Source organism: Pinus tabuliformis, chromosome X (assembly GCF_031772625.1).
Source record: "Pinus tabuliformis cultivar Carrire ecotype Pingquan chromosome X, CPIR1, whole genome shotgun sequence".
Classification (NCBI taxonomy): domain Eukaryota; kingdom Viridiplantae; phylum Streptophyta; class Pinopsida; order Pinales; family Pinaceae; genus Pinus; species Pinus tabuliformis.
In genome coordinates, this window is record NC_142308.1 from 1,634,466,240 (window position 1) to 1,634,476,158 (window position 9,919).

A 9,919-nucleotide genomic window follows, 5' to 3' on the forward strand; every position below is an offset into this window, starting at 1 on the left:
AAGAAAATTGAGCTTTTGATCAAGTTTTTCCCTAATTTTCTCTCACAAGTGTGAAGAAACCAAGCTTCTACAAGGGTTGAAGTTGCAAAGATTTTGGAGTTCTTGAAAGGTTTGACTATTGTTGATTTGATATGACTTTGGAATAGGTCTCGTTCTTGAGGTTTTAGTCTTGTTTTTCTCATTTGAAGCAAATTCTATAAAAGGAGATTTTCTGTGTTTTCCGCTTGAGGGTTTTTGCCTTGACTTGGAGCGTAATTTCTGTGTCCATTGTCTATATTGTTTTTGTTCTTGATAATTGTTTGATAAAAAATCTAATAAAAGAAAGTAATTATTAAAGTTAAGGAGAATTTGAATTAATAGTTTCCCTACTCCATTCTCCAACAAATCCTAGAGTTATTCTCAACAACCATGGAAAATTTGAAATTGAATATTGTTGGGAGTTACACAATTGTACAAATAATGTGACAAAGGCATATGAATTACTACAAGGGTTGTAAGATATTGAGAATAAAGGCCATTGTGAGGTTATAAGCATAATAGGGCTTCTAAAAAATTCAAAATGAGCATTGTTGGGAGCTACACAATTGTACGTACAAATAATGTGACAAAAGCATATGAATCACTGCAAGGTGTATTAGATATTGAGAATAAAGACCATTGTGAGGTTATAAGCATAGATGGGCTTGAAAAATTTTCATTATACTCACGTACCATACAAGTTGAGATATAAACAACATAAACTTTGATTTAATATAATATTCCCATCACATTTTAAAGAAAAAACCAAAAATTAATAACAAATGGATAACAAATATGGATAATATATTTTCATTCCTCGCACATACATAGTGAGGAGGTGGAAAGTATGACCGATCTTTGAATCTACCCACAAAGTACTATTTTTCCTTGGGGCATTTTTCAAACAGGGCAAGTCAAGGATCTTTCAATCTACCCACAAAGTCCTACTTTTCCTTGGGGCATTTTTCAAACGAGGCAACCTTTCAATCTAACCACAAAGTCTTACTTTTCCTTTGACCATTTTTCAAATAGGGCAAGTAAAGGAGGGGCAAGTGATACAAACCCGCATTTCAAAATATCGATCCATTTCCTTTTTAGTTGGTTTTGGACAAGCAATAGATCATTTTGGTGATGCAAGAGCTCTTATGTTTATTTTGTACATTGGCTAGAGAAAAAGAAATCTCACAGTTGCACAACGTCTACAACCAACTTAAGATTCATCTTAACTCTGGATCTACCAAGCACTGAGAGGCATCAAATCTCTTGCAGAGCAATCTCCTTTTAGAGTAAAGAGATTTGATCCCTCTTAGCGCTTGGTAGATAAAATGGATCTGCGTTGCATTATTATTGATTATAGTAATTATTATTTTTAAATGTAATTTTAGCAATTAAAAATGTTTTGTTTTCTTGATATATGAAACTCACTTTTTTAGCTAAGATTTTTTTCATTATTAATTTTTAAATATACAAGGTTTGCTTACTATTTAGCCTATTGATTTCTTTATGTTATTTTCAAATACAAATTTTAATTAACATTTATTTGATAACATCCATCTTAACTCTGGATCTACCAAGCACTGAGAAGGATCAAATCTCTCGAGGAGCAAACTTCTTTTATAGTAAAAAGAGATTTAATCCCTCTCGGCGCTTGGTAGATAAAATGGATCTGGGTTGCTTTAATTATTAATTATAGTAATTATCATTTTTAAATGTAATTTTAGAAATTAAAAAAAAATTGTTTACTTGACATAGAAGCTCATTTTTTTAGCTAAGATTTATTTTTTATTAATTTTTAAATATTCAAGGTTTGCTCACTGTTGAGCCTATTGATTTCTTTATGTTATTTTCATAATACAAATTTTAATTAACAATTATTTGATAAATAAATTATCACGTGAAATCAATCATTTTATTTTATTTTGTGAGGAAAGAGAGTTGAGTCTTCTATTATTTCTCCATGAGTAACCCTCCTTTTAAAGGTGTTGCAAATGTCGATAACTGCAAAAGAACTCATATTTAGCTAAAATATCTTGTTATGTACTGCAATAGTTAAAAACCCCTAGAAATTTCCTGCAACATCACTATCAAACAACTTCGAAATTGAAAAATGCTTAAACACAAGACATCAAAGAAATTTTTTCACTTCAGTGGCTAACTTTGTAGGAATCCAAAATCACTTTCTTCTACTCTACAACCAACGAACACTAGCCAAGGTAAAAATGAAAAAAACTAATATTAATCACAAACTCTAAACTGGGTAGAATCAAAAAATTGTGATTTTTAAAAAACATTATGCACCTGTTTAAATAGGCTACATTAGAGAATAATATCATTGGGAAAAATCATGAAATAGACAAGGTAAAAATGAAAATTAATATTAATCACACACTGTAAATTGGGTAAAATCAGAGATTTTTAATTTTTTTTTAAACAATCATGCACCTATTTAAATAGGCTATACATTAGAAAACACTGTCATGGGAAAAATCATGTGTTAACAATACCATGGCCCAGAACATTACAACATTGGGCTAGAGATAACATAACATGACAACACCTCTACCATCCTAAGCTAGAGAGCACCCCTCATAACATAAACTTACATCTCTTCAATACTAAAAAAAAGCCTCTCTCGAGATAATGAGTAATTATTAATAGTTGAGAGACGAGGGTTGGGAGCGCTGCGAGAGAAGCAAAGAACGAGGGTTTGGAACAACAGGGGATTGCTGGTTACCATGGAAGGGCGAGGAGGGGGGAGTTCTACTCCCTCCTACAGCCACGTAGTGGCGAACAGAAACAAGGAAGTGGGCTCAAATCGCTTCAAAAACCCAATGGGGGCAGGAAAGGAGAGGATCAGCACGAAAAAACTGGAAAACAACAGTTTTCATGAGTAGGAAAAGAATCATGAGGAGGTTAGAGGAGAGGAGACTAAAAAGCAGTGGTCGGAAAGCTGAGAACAGGGGTGTGACAGGACTTTGCAAACCCAGGGCAGCCATTAAACCCTGGGTTGTTTTAAATAATCCAACGTTACAGGAGCACATGGATCATATGGCGACATATGCAATTATATGTAAATTTATGGGAATATGGCCAATAGAAAAGACATTGCAAGTGTGGATACGAAACCAATGGAAACCTAAGGGGGACATAACCCTCTACCTTGGGTCCAAGGGTTTCTTCACAGTGGTATTCACAAACCTAGAGGACAAAGACAGAGTGTTCGAAGGAGGACCATAGTTCTATGCGGCAGCTGCCTCTACATGCGACCATGGGTCATGAATTTGTCCCGGAACGAGAAACTTTCACATCAATACTGATATGGATACAACTCTACTCCCTACCTTTAGATTACTAGCTGCCTGAATCATTAAAAGCCATAGGCAATAAATTAGGTCATTTTTTAAAAATTTCAGAGGCGACTCTACGAGGAAAATATACCTCTTTTCCACGCATATGTGTAGAAATGGACCTATCAAGAGCACTTCCGGATGAAATCATTCTAAAGTGTATAATGAAGAATGGGTGCAGGGGGTGGACTATGAACATGTCCCATTCAGATGTCGCAAATGTCATGAGCATGGGCACTTCATCAGAGATTGCCCTTTAAACAAATTGGAGAACAATATGAAAACCAACAAAGGCAAAGACCCCGAAGGCTTTACCAAGATGGGAGGCAAAGGGAAAGGAGGAAAAAAGTACCAAAGGAAAACTAGCGAGGATAAACACCCAAGTCATAACAGTTTCAACATTCTAGAAGATGATGATGAGAACAATGCTATGAACCAAGCATCGAAGGATAATCATGCAGAGAAGGAAAAAAATGCCAACATGGAGGATGTACCGGAGAATAGCAAACTAAAGGAAACTATGTTAAACACCATGGATCTTGGCAGGGACCATGAGATGACCCCAAGTGAAGTGGGAACAGAGGACCACGAACCACAAGGGATTCTTGAGAGGGAGAACCTCGATCTAGAAAAGTTCTTGGAGCAGGGAACCACCAAAGGGATTGAGTCTCTACCACAAGGGGATTTTGATAGAGTACAACAGCGCTTCCTCTGAAGATCTCAAGCGAAGGGTTCTGGAATCAAAAGAAACCATGACAGCTAAGAAAACAAAGGGGTTAAAACGATGGAGACAACATCAAGACACACTTCCAAGAACCCAGTGAGGAAAAGAGGAAGAAAAAGACAAAATGAGCAGTTGACAAAGTGTGGGCACTCATGATTAATTCAGGTAAAATGAAAAATCTTACTAGTTACTCATTTACTAATCTTTCTTAATGAAGCTCACAACCTGGAACATTAGGGGTCTAGCAAGCAAAAGGAAACAAAGAAATCTTAGCAATAGAATAAAAGAAGAAAAACCAGAGATGGTGTTTATCCAGGAGACAAAATGTTCAATAGATAAAATCAAAGAGATTCATAGTAAATGGGTCATTAAGTATGATTATCTAGAAGTTAAAGCAAACAACAGGGCAGGGGGAATTCTCACTCTTTGGAATCCCCAGAAACTTGGAATCCTGGACGATGAGGCATCTAGGAACTACCTTTCAATGGTGATCCAACCTTTGGGTGATAAGGAAATATATATGATTACAAATGTGTATGGTCCTCAAAAACTAGAAGACAAACTCAGGTTTCTCACCTCACTGGAGGAATTGAGAGGGAGACATCCTATTATGCCCTAGATTCTGGGAGGGGATTTTAATATGATCAGATCTCTTACAGAATAAACAAAAAAAAAGGCAAGGCCAGAACACTAGGTAAAGACTCCATTGCCTTCCAAAACTTCCTAATTGACATGAGGCTAGTGGATATGAAGACAAGAAATCGTACTTTCACATGGAACAATAAGAGAGGAGGGCTTCACAAGTTGCCTCTAAACTAGACAGATTTATAATCTCGGAGGACCTCTCTATCACTGGCCCTGACTTAACTGCATCAATCCTTCCTTCTGGAGGCTCAAATCATTGGCCTGTCCAACTTTAAGCTTCATTTATAGGTACTTTGAGGAATAGACCTTTCAAGTTTGAAAATGTCTGGCTCACTCACCCTGACTTCATTAATAATATTGGTAAATGATGGATGGAAGATCTGCCCGTTCAAGGCACTAAGATGTTTCTCCTACAACAGACACTGAAACAAATCAAACTCAGGGTTAAAGAATGGAAGGGTTAAAGAAGGGAACAAAAAGGAGTTTGGCAACATTTTCAAAGCTAAAAGAGAGGTTGAACAGAAACTACAAGGAATTAATCAGATCCTTACCACAGAGGGCTTTACAAAGGAAAGGAAAAAGCAAGCCGACACTCTACAACAGGCATGGGATGACAAATCCCAGCAAGAGGAGATCTTCTGGAGGCAAAAATCGAGAGTGCAATGGCTTAAAGAAGGGTACCGAAACACCAAGTTTTTTCACAAATCAACTTTGGATCACAGGGCACATAACAGGATTTCAAAACTCAGAGACACTCAAGGGAACGAGCTCAGCACCCACAGAAATGGAATGTGCTTTGATACAACATTTCTAGAGCATTGCTGAGGAGCCGCTCGTAAACAGATCACAATTTATCAACAAATTCACAAAGTATATTCCAAAGCTTGTAACCAGGGAAGATAATTTCAATCTTAATAGGCCAGTGATTGAAGAGGAGGTTTCTAAAGTTATTAAAGAAATGCAAAATGGGAAAGCTCCAAGACCGGATGGGTTCAATGTTGACTTCTTTAAAGCATGTTGGGAAATAGTCAAACAAGATATCCTTGAAGTTGTGGAGGACTCTAGAAGTTCCAAAACCATTTTGAGGGCGCTTAATACTTCTTTCATAGCTTTGATTCCAAAGGAAGATAAAGCAATGACACCAAACAGAGTTAGACCCATAGCTTTATGCAATGTGGTGTACAAAATTATTTCCAAATTAATTGCAAACAAACTCAAGCCCCTACTTCCAACGTGAGGAGCAAACTGGTTATGTGGAAGGAAGGAAGATTCTAAACAATATAATTCAAGCTCACGAGGTGGTTCATTCTCTGAAGAGCAATAAGCAAGCAGGGATGATCATACCGCTTGACCTAGCAAAAGCTTATGACAAGCTTAACTGGTCGTATATAAGGGAAGTACTAATAGCATATGGTTTCAACCGCAACTGGATAAGATGGATAATAGCCCTGGTTACCACAACTAATTTCTCAATCCTGCTTAATGGTTCCCCATCCAGAACCTTTAGGCCTTCAAGAGGCCTCCAGCAGGGAGATCCCCTCTCCCCGTTCCTCTCTATTCTTATGATGGAAGGATTACGCAGAGCCATTAAATCCGCCAACATGGAAGGACGAATCCAGGGTCTCAAACTCACCCCAAATGGGGACGCCTGGACCCATCAACAATTTGTGGATGACACTATGTTGCAGGGTACACCCACGGTCAAGGAAACTAAAGCGTTCAAACAAATCTTGAACGACTTTGCTATGGCCACTGGTACAGAGGTAAGCCTCACCAAATCAAAAATTTTCTTTTTTAACACTGACATTGCGGTTCAAAGAAACCTCTCCAGAATTCTCGACTTTCAAAGAGATCGGCTGCCCTCCAAATATTTGGGAATACCTCTCACTGATAAACTCTAAGCAAGGAAGTTTGGGAGCCAGTGACTAACAGACTGTAGATGAACAAGCAGGTCTTTGAATTTCGCTGGACGACTAGTGCTTACAAACGTTGTCTTGCAAACTATTCCCACCTTCATGTCCTCAACGCTTCCTGCTCCAAAAGGAGTTTTGCAACTAATCAAAAATATTCAAAGAGATTTTCTTTGGGGCAAAGGAGAAGAAAAAAATAAATGGGCTTTGGTAGCTTGAGAAAAGCTATGTAAACCTAAGAACCATGGGGGTCTGGGACTTCATGAACCTGAAACCCTTAGCAAAGTCTTGGGCGCAAAACTTTGGTAGAGATGGCTAAAGGAGTCGACAACCCCATGGGCAAAGCTCTGGAAACAGAAGCATGCAAACAATTGGCAAGAAAGAGATCACATTCGGATGTCTGGGAACATTAAAAGCTCCCACATTTGGAACAGTGCTTGGGAGAATAGAGCCATAGTTCAAAAGCACAATTTCTGGGAGATCAGAGATGGAAACCTAGCTTGGTTTTGGGAGGATAACTGGCAACAAGGACCTAACCTGTGTAGAGAAAAATTAGCCAATCTTAAGGATGACACGAATAATAAAGGGTTACTCAAGGTAAGGGATTTCTGGGATCAAACAAGATACAAGGATAAATGGAGAACATGGAAGAACCTGGGATACAGTGAAGAAAACCCTTTGAAAGCCCAAGCAAAAACTCTTGTAGTCATCTTGGAGCAGAGAGATATTAACATCTACATTGTCTGACCAACTAAGATGGGGAAGTAACAATGAAGGCAACTTCAACCCCAAAGAAGCCAAAAGAATTACCATTGGGCTTAACTTGATTTCTGGGATCAAACAAGATACAAGGATAAATGGAGAACATGGAAGAACCTGGGATACAGTGAAGAAAACCCTTTGAAAGCCCAAGCAAAAACTCTTGTAGTCATCTTGGAGCAGAGAGATATTAACATCTACATTGTCTGACCAACTAAGATGGGGAAGTAACAATGAAGGCAACTTCAACCCCAAAGAAGCCAAAAGAATTACCATTGGGCTTAACTTTCCAAACCCTGACCAAATATGGAAGAACCTATGGCAGAACTCGCACTGGATGAAAATTAAACTATTCATGTGTGGTTGGTGCATCATAAAAAAATTCTAACTTGAGAGAATCTTCAGAAAAGAGGTCTAGTTGGTCCATCTAGATGCCAGTTGTGTGGTCTACAAGAAGAAACAATGGATCATCTACTCAACATCTGCTCATTCACCTCTACCTTGTGGAATTGGGTAGCCTCAATCTTCAGGCAAACTAACCGAGACAAATCCAGCATTACTGGCACTTCAAAAAATTGGCGGAAATACTTCTCAAAGAATGAACAAAGCATGGACTCTAATCCCTGGTTTCTTGATCTGGGATGTCTAGAAAGAACGCAATAACAAGATTTTCAAGGACAGAATTGGTTCGACACAAAACATCATAAGATCATATTAAAAGACAGCGCAGAGAAACTGTAAACACCTGTCTTAAGCAACCCCATGAAAACCCTCCTCTAAGCAAGGATGCACATATACTTGTGCAACTGGGTCTCCAAGTGATGATCGCCTAGGGCACAAGCAAGAATACAAGCTATGTAGCAGTGGGCAAGGACTTCTGGCAACCTCCTCCACATGTTTTTCTGAAATTCAATATAGATGGAGCCTCTAAAAGAAACCTTGGAGTCGCTGGTTATTACGGAGTCATAAGAGATGAGAAGGGATACATACAAATTATCTTTCACAGTCATTTGGGGAATGCCACTAACAATATGACGAAACTCATGGCCTTAAAGCAATGCTTAGAAAAACTAATTGAGTCAGACTTACACAATGTCATTGTAGAAGCAGACTCTACACTGATAATTAACTCGGTCAAGATGATATGCAATGATACAGCACCAGAAAAAGTGTCAAAACACTGGTGGTTATTGCAAGTCTATCAACGCATTCAATCCCACCTAAGAGCCCTGAAAACACTCCAATTTGTTCACGTTCGCAGAACAGCAAACAGGTTCGCAGATCGGCTGGCGAACGAAGGAGTACCATGTTCTAAAAACAATAGGAGATATGCCTAGATGAGGATGCCTTTAGGGCAATTGTGTGCAAATTGTCACAGGCAGGGCATCGAAGAAAGGGAACACTTTCAAAAAATGAGAACTGAATAGGGAGAAGACCAATGAAAATAGCAAGTAGTGGATCAATCACAGGGCAAAAGAAAGTGATAAAATGCACGCAAGTTGGAAGGTGGCTAACCGGAAATTCCTCTGAAATCCTTCATCCTATGCATTTCGGGCGCAAAAATGCATGAAGGTTAATCTCCCAAACGAACCCTAACTATTATAAAGTTGTGGCCTATTTAATTTTCGGGTCCGTAAGAAACGGTAAAAAGTGTGCTAGATTAAGATCTCATCAAAAATCCCCTTCATCCCTTGGATTTAGATGCACAAGAAATAATTCCCAAATCGGTCCCAAAAAATTAGTAATTTGTGGCTTAATATTATTTTTGGGTCCGTAAGACAAGTTAAAAAGTGGTCTTGTTGGAGCGATTGCACTCATAATCCCCCATCCTGTCGATTTCGGGCAGAGAAACTGATTGACGGTTAATTCTTCAGTCGGACCCAAACAAGCGAGGTTTAGGCCTGAAATCAATCAAGAATGTTGGATCTTCAAGAGCAAGATCGCACGGTCTTTAAGTTTGAATGTTAATCGAAAATTAAGGATATTGCATTGTGTCATAGTTTTGGGTCTTTGGTTCAATGGGCCCACCCTCAAGGGCACTCTCGGTAGGGCGGATTGCCTTGTCCTCGTTTTCTTTATAGTCTTGTTGGAAATTCAGTTCCGGATTCTGCCATCCCTGGTTTCTGTTGAAATATCACAGAGCCAAGTTGTACTATATGTATTTTATTCAGATTAATGTAAGGTTTTACACTTGATAAAAAAAATGAGTAAATGAGTAATTATTAGTAGCTGCACATCTACAATACTAGGCTAGAGAGCACCCCTCATATAACATAAACTTACATCTCTTCAATACTAAAAAAAGCACCTCTTGAGATAATTATTAATAGTTGCACATCTACGATATTAAGCTAGAGAACATCCCTCATAACATAAACTTACATCTCTTCCATACCTACTAAAAAAAGCACCTCTCGAGTGAGTAATTATTATTAGTTGCACATCTACGGAGCTCATTATTGATAGTCAATTAGCTGAATGGAGATTCTTCTGTAAAATTACACACTGGACTAGAT